Source organism: Bubalus kerabau, chromosome 1, assembly GCF_029407905.1.
Source record: "Bubalus kerabau isolate K-KA32 ecotype Philippines breed swamp buffalo chromosome 1, PCC_UOA_SB_1v2, whole genome shotgun sequence".
NCBI classification, from domain to species: Eukaryota; Metazoa; Chordata; class Mammalia; order Artiodactyla; family Bovidae; genus Bubalus; species Bubalus kerabau.
This window is the reverse complement of record NC_073624.1, coordinates 141,356,718-141,362,717: the sequence shown is the minus strand read 5'-3', so window position 1 is coordinate 141,362,717 and position 6,000 is coordinate 141,356,718.

Here is a 6,000-nt window from a genome sequence, read left to right as displayed (position 1 = left end):
TTAAATCACAATTAGAAAGGCTTTCCCTACAATTTTCCAATGTTTTCTTCTTTGAAATTTACCTGTGTTTTGTGTGGATCCAACTTAATGTTTTCCAAATGGCTTTCACATATTGTTATATAAATAGAATTTCTAATGTTTAACCATCTTTATATTTCTAGGATAAATTCTTCTTGGTCACGATATAGTATTTTAAATACATTTAACATGAGTATGTCAGTTTAGTACATTATGTATGCATATATATAAATATTTATATGTTCATGTATGGGTGTGCTAAGTTGTGTCTGACTATTTGTGACCCCTATGGATTGTGCCAAGCTCCACTGTCCATGGAATTTTCCAGGCAAGAAAACTAGAGTGGTTTGTCATTTCCTACTCCCATCAAATGTATATGTGTGTGTGTGTGTGTGTGTGTGTATAAACATAATTTTCTAATATTTCACTGCAGATTTCTGCATCTGCATGGTTTATAAGTAAGATTGGTTTGTTTTTTTTTCTTTCACTCTCCTTTTTGAGTTTTGGTAAATGAAGTTAAGGGCTTCCCTGATAGCTCAGTTGGTAAAGAATCTGCCTGCAGTGCAGGAGACCTGGGTTTGATTCCTGGGTCGGGAAGATCCGCTGGAGAAAGAATAGGCTACCCACTTCAGTATTCTTGGGCTTACCTTGTGGCTCAACTGGTAAAGAATCTGCCTGCAATGTGGGAGACCTGGGTTCGATCCCTGAGTTGGGAAGATCCCCTGGAGAAGGGAAAGGCTATCCATTCCAGTATTCTGGCCTAGAGAATTCCATGGACTATACAGTCCATGGGGTTGCAAAGAGTCGGACACAACTGCATGACTTTCACTGCTGCTGCTAAGTCACTTCAGTTATGTCGGACTCTGTCCGACCCCATAGACAGCAGCCCACCAAGCTCCCGTCCCTGGGATTCTCCAGGCAAGAACACTGGAGTGGGGTGCCATTTCCTTCTCCAATGCATGAAAGTGAAAAGTGAAAGTGAAGTCACTCAGTCGTGTCCGACTCTTAGCGACCCCATGGACTGCAGCCTACCAGGCTCCTCCATCCATGGGATTTTCCAGACAAGAGTACTGGAGTGGGGTGCCATTGCCTAAAGGAGGTCAAAATAAATTCATAAAATGAATTCAGTAGCTTTTCCTCTTTTTCAGTCCTCTGACACAGGACCATCTGGGCTTGGTCCTTTTTTGTGGAGATTTGACGCCTGATCATATTTTTAATTGTTATTTATTTTATATTTCTTCTTGGGAAAATTTTATTAAGTTTTATTGTTGTAAGAAATAGCTTCTTTAAGTTTTCCAATTTATAGGCTTAAAGTTAATGCTGCTCTCTAATAATTTAAAAAGTCTCTGCTGCAACTGTTTTTCTTTCTTAATACTATTTCTTGGCGTCTTTTCTCTTTTCTTCCTCATGGATTTACAAACAACCTTAAGGTGTCCTTTTTAAAAAAAAAAAATTATTTATTTGGCTGTGCTGGGTCTTCTTTGCTTTGTATGGGCTTTCTCTGTAGTTGCAGAGAGCAGGGGTAGCCCTTCATTGCAGGGCTTCTCATTTTGGTGGCTTCTCTTATTGCAGAGCATAGGATCTAGGCACGCAAGATTTTTTTTGGTAGTTGCAGGATGTGGGCTCAGTAGTTGAAGTGCACAGACTTAGTTCCATGGCGTGTGAAATCTTCCCGAACCAGAGATCGAACCCATGTCCCGTGCATTGGCAGGCAGATTCTTATCCACTGTGTCACCAGGGAAATCCAGCCTTAGGGTGTTCTGTTGACCTAATTTCTGGGTTAGGGTGGCAGAATGAAGGAGAGAACAACCCAGTAAAAACAAATTTAAGGAAAGACTCTTCTGTTACTAAATTGCTGGCACTGCTCCTTTTGGTTGGTTATCAAAAGCTCAGTTGTGCCTTTTTCCCTTCTACTCTCAAGTTGAAATAGAGTTGCTACATTATGGGATACTATGAGGATCAATGAATTAATAGCAAGAAATACTCATTTGAAGCAGTGTCTGGCACACACGGAGTTAAAAGTCTGTGTCCTTAGTGGTGTTGTTGTGTAAAGGAGAAAGGAATAAAGTGACATAACAAGGTTTTGTTAGCAGAAGAGTCTGGAGACCATTCCTCCTGTGGGTCTTGGTTCTTGGGTAAGGACACAAAAAGAATTTAAGGTCTTAGCCATTGCAGGAAAGTTTATTAACAATAAGGAAAGAAAAAACAGGTTGCAAAGAGCTGGACACGACGAAGCGACTGAGCACACACAGAGAAAGAACAGAAACAACACCTCAAGAGAGAGGCAGGCCACACCAAGGGAGGCAAATAGCCCCGGAAAGGGGTGCAGAGTTTTTAAGGCAGGGTCATTTACATAATCCAAGGGGGCCGTAGATTGACAGCTGAATGTTATATAAGATACTTTACCACACATGTTCTTCCCATACTTCAGTCTGTTATAATTAGATGTATGTATTCATGGAATATTTATAAGCCGTTAATGAGTCCAGTGGCCACCAAAGGTTACTTTAGTACAGGATAGTGTCACGTGTACATGTATGCTAAAGTAGGGAAAGTCCTGCAAGTCAGCTAGTGTGTTTTTCTGGCCCCCTATTTTTGGAGTAGTAGTGAGGGCATATTAGGGGCTTGGCTGGTAAATAGCTTGATGGGATTAGGCAGCTATTGGGTGATTAGCTAAAGGGGCCACCTCTAGCTGTTCCCAGCTAACCCCCTCCTATCATTCCCCACCTCAAGTGCATCTCCCCAATTCACTGGGGAGATGGGCATTGTTCATCATTCATTCTGACTACTTCCTGCTGTCCGGGGTAAAGAGGGGCTTTGGGTGTCCATCACTTACTAACTGTCAATGAGAGGGGCTGGAAGCAGCTGTCGGTGTCCATCTAAGGGGGGAATGGTATGAGCAGGTTGTTGGAGAGGCTAAAGGCTGGTATCCTGGTTACATCAGGTGTTGGGCTTGTATCTTATTAACCTGGAGTAAACAAACTAGGATAGTAAGTTGAGGAAGCAAGGAACAAACAATAGAATTAAGAAAATACATATAGGTGGGATATTAGCCATCTCAGAAAGGTTTTTTTGACTGGAACCAGGACATCACTGTGATTACCCCACTTAAGATTTGTTTCGTTTTGAATAGACTTGTGGTGATTTTTCCCAATCTGTTAATGTAGAAGCAGCATTCTTCTCCTAAGAAGAAACATATGTCTCTTTCAGCTTTGGTTAAAAGTTCGAGTGCCCACCAGTTTGGGGATACCACACCTGTCAATGAGTTTATTTGGGTGTGAAGTTTTCCTAAGATGGTGGCCATTTGGACCTGGCCATGGTTAATTGGATATATGAATTGAAGTGCCCCCCCAATTGCCATTCCAGTGATGCCTGTTAGGATAAAGATGAATGGGGAGAGGATAGGCCCCATCGCTGCCCTCCATGTTCTAGTTCAGAACTACTCTATAGTGTATTGGGGAGGATCGTTGATCCAGGTAACGTTTGGTATGATGTAACCCAGGGAACTTGTTCCTTTCTGCTTCGAGGGCAGGCACATGTATGCTGAGGTCCCACAGATGAAAAACAGGCCTTGAGGTGGGGGTAAGTTTGTTCTGTAGGAGTGGAGTGTAATTAGGGGATTAGTGTTACTGGCCAGTGAGACTCCCAGCCTCTGTTCCTCCACGGGGGAACAGAGGGTCCAAATTTGCCTGCATGGATGCTGGAAGCAACATAGAATTTTACAAAGTAGGTTCGTTGTCCCCAGACCAGTAATTGTGCAATGAGGGTCTATCGAAAGATAGACTCTATACAAATCTAGTCCTAGGATCAAGTTGGGCATCTGGGTAAGATGAGACATTGAACCAAATTTCTATTGGCAAGGATGATATTGTCTGAAGGCTAGTGCTGAAGGTACATAGCCTGGAGGAGGATAGGTTGTGGGCAGTAGCTACAGTCTGTAAATATCCTCTGGCTCTAAGGGATGCTGAGAGAGTTTAGATTGTATAATGGACCAGGGGAGGGGTAAGGTGAGAGTGAGTTTGGGTAGCATTTGGTCAAGAATGATGCCTAGTGTAGGCCTCAGAAAGACAGGATGACCAAGGTTGGGTGCCATAGGTGTGAGATAGGATTACCCACAGGAGGGCACAATCTCAGAAGAAAGGACAATCAAGATATCAAGACTCTTACAAGGCCATGTATTTAAAGAGTTAGATTGTTATTTATCATTGGTCCTTTTGAAGAGGAATTTAAGGGCTTCATGTGGTTCACAGGAGTAGGATGTTGGAGTGTTTGAGTTATCAGAGGGTGGTTTCTACAGCTTCACCACAGAATGGTGAATCCAGGTGGAGATTCCTGGAAACTTGATGGACTTTGGATAAGGAAAGGAGGACTGAAAGAGGTCCCTTTCAAGTAAGGTCCAACTGGGACTCAGGAGACCCGTCCTTCCAAGTTCTGATAAGGACCTTTTCCCCAGATTAGTATCGTATGGCTGGCTGAAGGCTAGGAGGGTTGGTTTCCAGGTCAGTTTCCCCAAGGGCCTGTTGGAACATTGACAGTTTGGTTACATAAGATTGTAGTCCTAGGGTTTCCCTGTCCATAAGTAGGTCTGATTTTAGGAAAAGATGTCTGTATAAGACTTCATATGGACACAGTCCGAGGGGATCCTTTGGAGTTATTCTACTTCAAAAGAGGGAAACAGATAAAAGAGTTACCCAATTTAGAACTGTGTTAGTTTTCAGAGGATGCTTTTGAGGAACTGATTGACTCTTTCTACCTTTCCTGAGGATTGGGGCCTCCAGAAGCAATGTATTATAGAGCAAACCTTATGTTGAGGGCTTTGGCGATGGACTTTGTTATAGTGGAAATAAATGAGGACCCGTTATTACTTGGAAGGAACCAGGGAAGACCAAATCAGGCAATGCCTTCTTGTAGAAGTTTATTGGTAATTTCTAGGGCTTTTTCTGTCCTAGTTAGGTAGGCTTCTGTCCATTCTATGAAGATGTCTACAAAGACTGGTAAATACCTGTAGCCCTAGGAAGGAGGCATCCAGGTGAAATCCACCTGCCAATCTTCCCCAGGTAAGTCCCATGTCGTTGGATGGCTTGGACCAAGGCAGGACATTTATTTCCCTAGGAGTTATTATAGAAACAGGTCGGACTAGAGCTGGATACCTGCCAGATTAGTTGATTAAGTTCTTTGCCTTTTGGGACTCCAGATACCATGGCAGAGAAGGCATCCCTTCCCAGATGTATGAATTCATGGAGGTCATTAATGAGTTTCCATTGGAGGCTCCTGGGGACAAGAGTCCCATCAGAGGTGTACCATCTGAATGAGTCTAGGTGGAAACCCTTTCGGGCTGCCCACGCCTTTCTTCCTCCGTACAGGTGAAGAGGAAGTGACAGTGGGGCAGGGATGAGAGCTCCCTGTCATGGGGCTGCTTTAGAGGAGGCCTGCTTAGCAGCTTGGACTGCAAATTGATTTCCCTCTGTAGTGTCAGATGGCCTTTTCAATGAACTATGGCTACCTCTGTAGGCAGTTGGAGGCCTGGAGTAGCTGATTAATCTGAGGGCCATATTTAATGGGGCTGATTTTGGAGATTCAGTTCAGTTCAGTCGCTTAGTCGTGTCCGACTCTTTGCGACCCCATGGGTATCCTCTTTCTTTCCAGGTGGCTGCATGGGCATGTAAGATCAAGAAAGCATGTTTACAATCAGTGTAAATTGTGACCCTTTTCCCCTTTAGCCAATTCTAACACTCAGGTGAGTGCAGTGAGTTCAGCAAGTTGTGCAGATAACTCTGAGGCAGAGCTCGGGTGTCAGTGACCTTATGGGGGAACACAGGGGCACATCCAGCCTTGTGTTTTCCCTCTGCTATGTAACTGTTTCCATCCATGATCTGGCCAAAGATTGATCCCAGAGGTCCAGGTGGGCATTTAAGGAAATTGTCAAGACCTTGGAACAATATAGGAAGGACTTTTCCCCCCTGGTACAGGCAACAGGGTTGC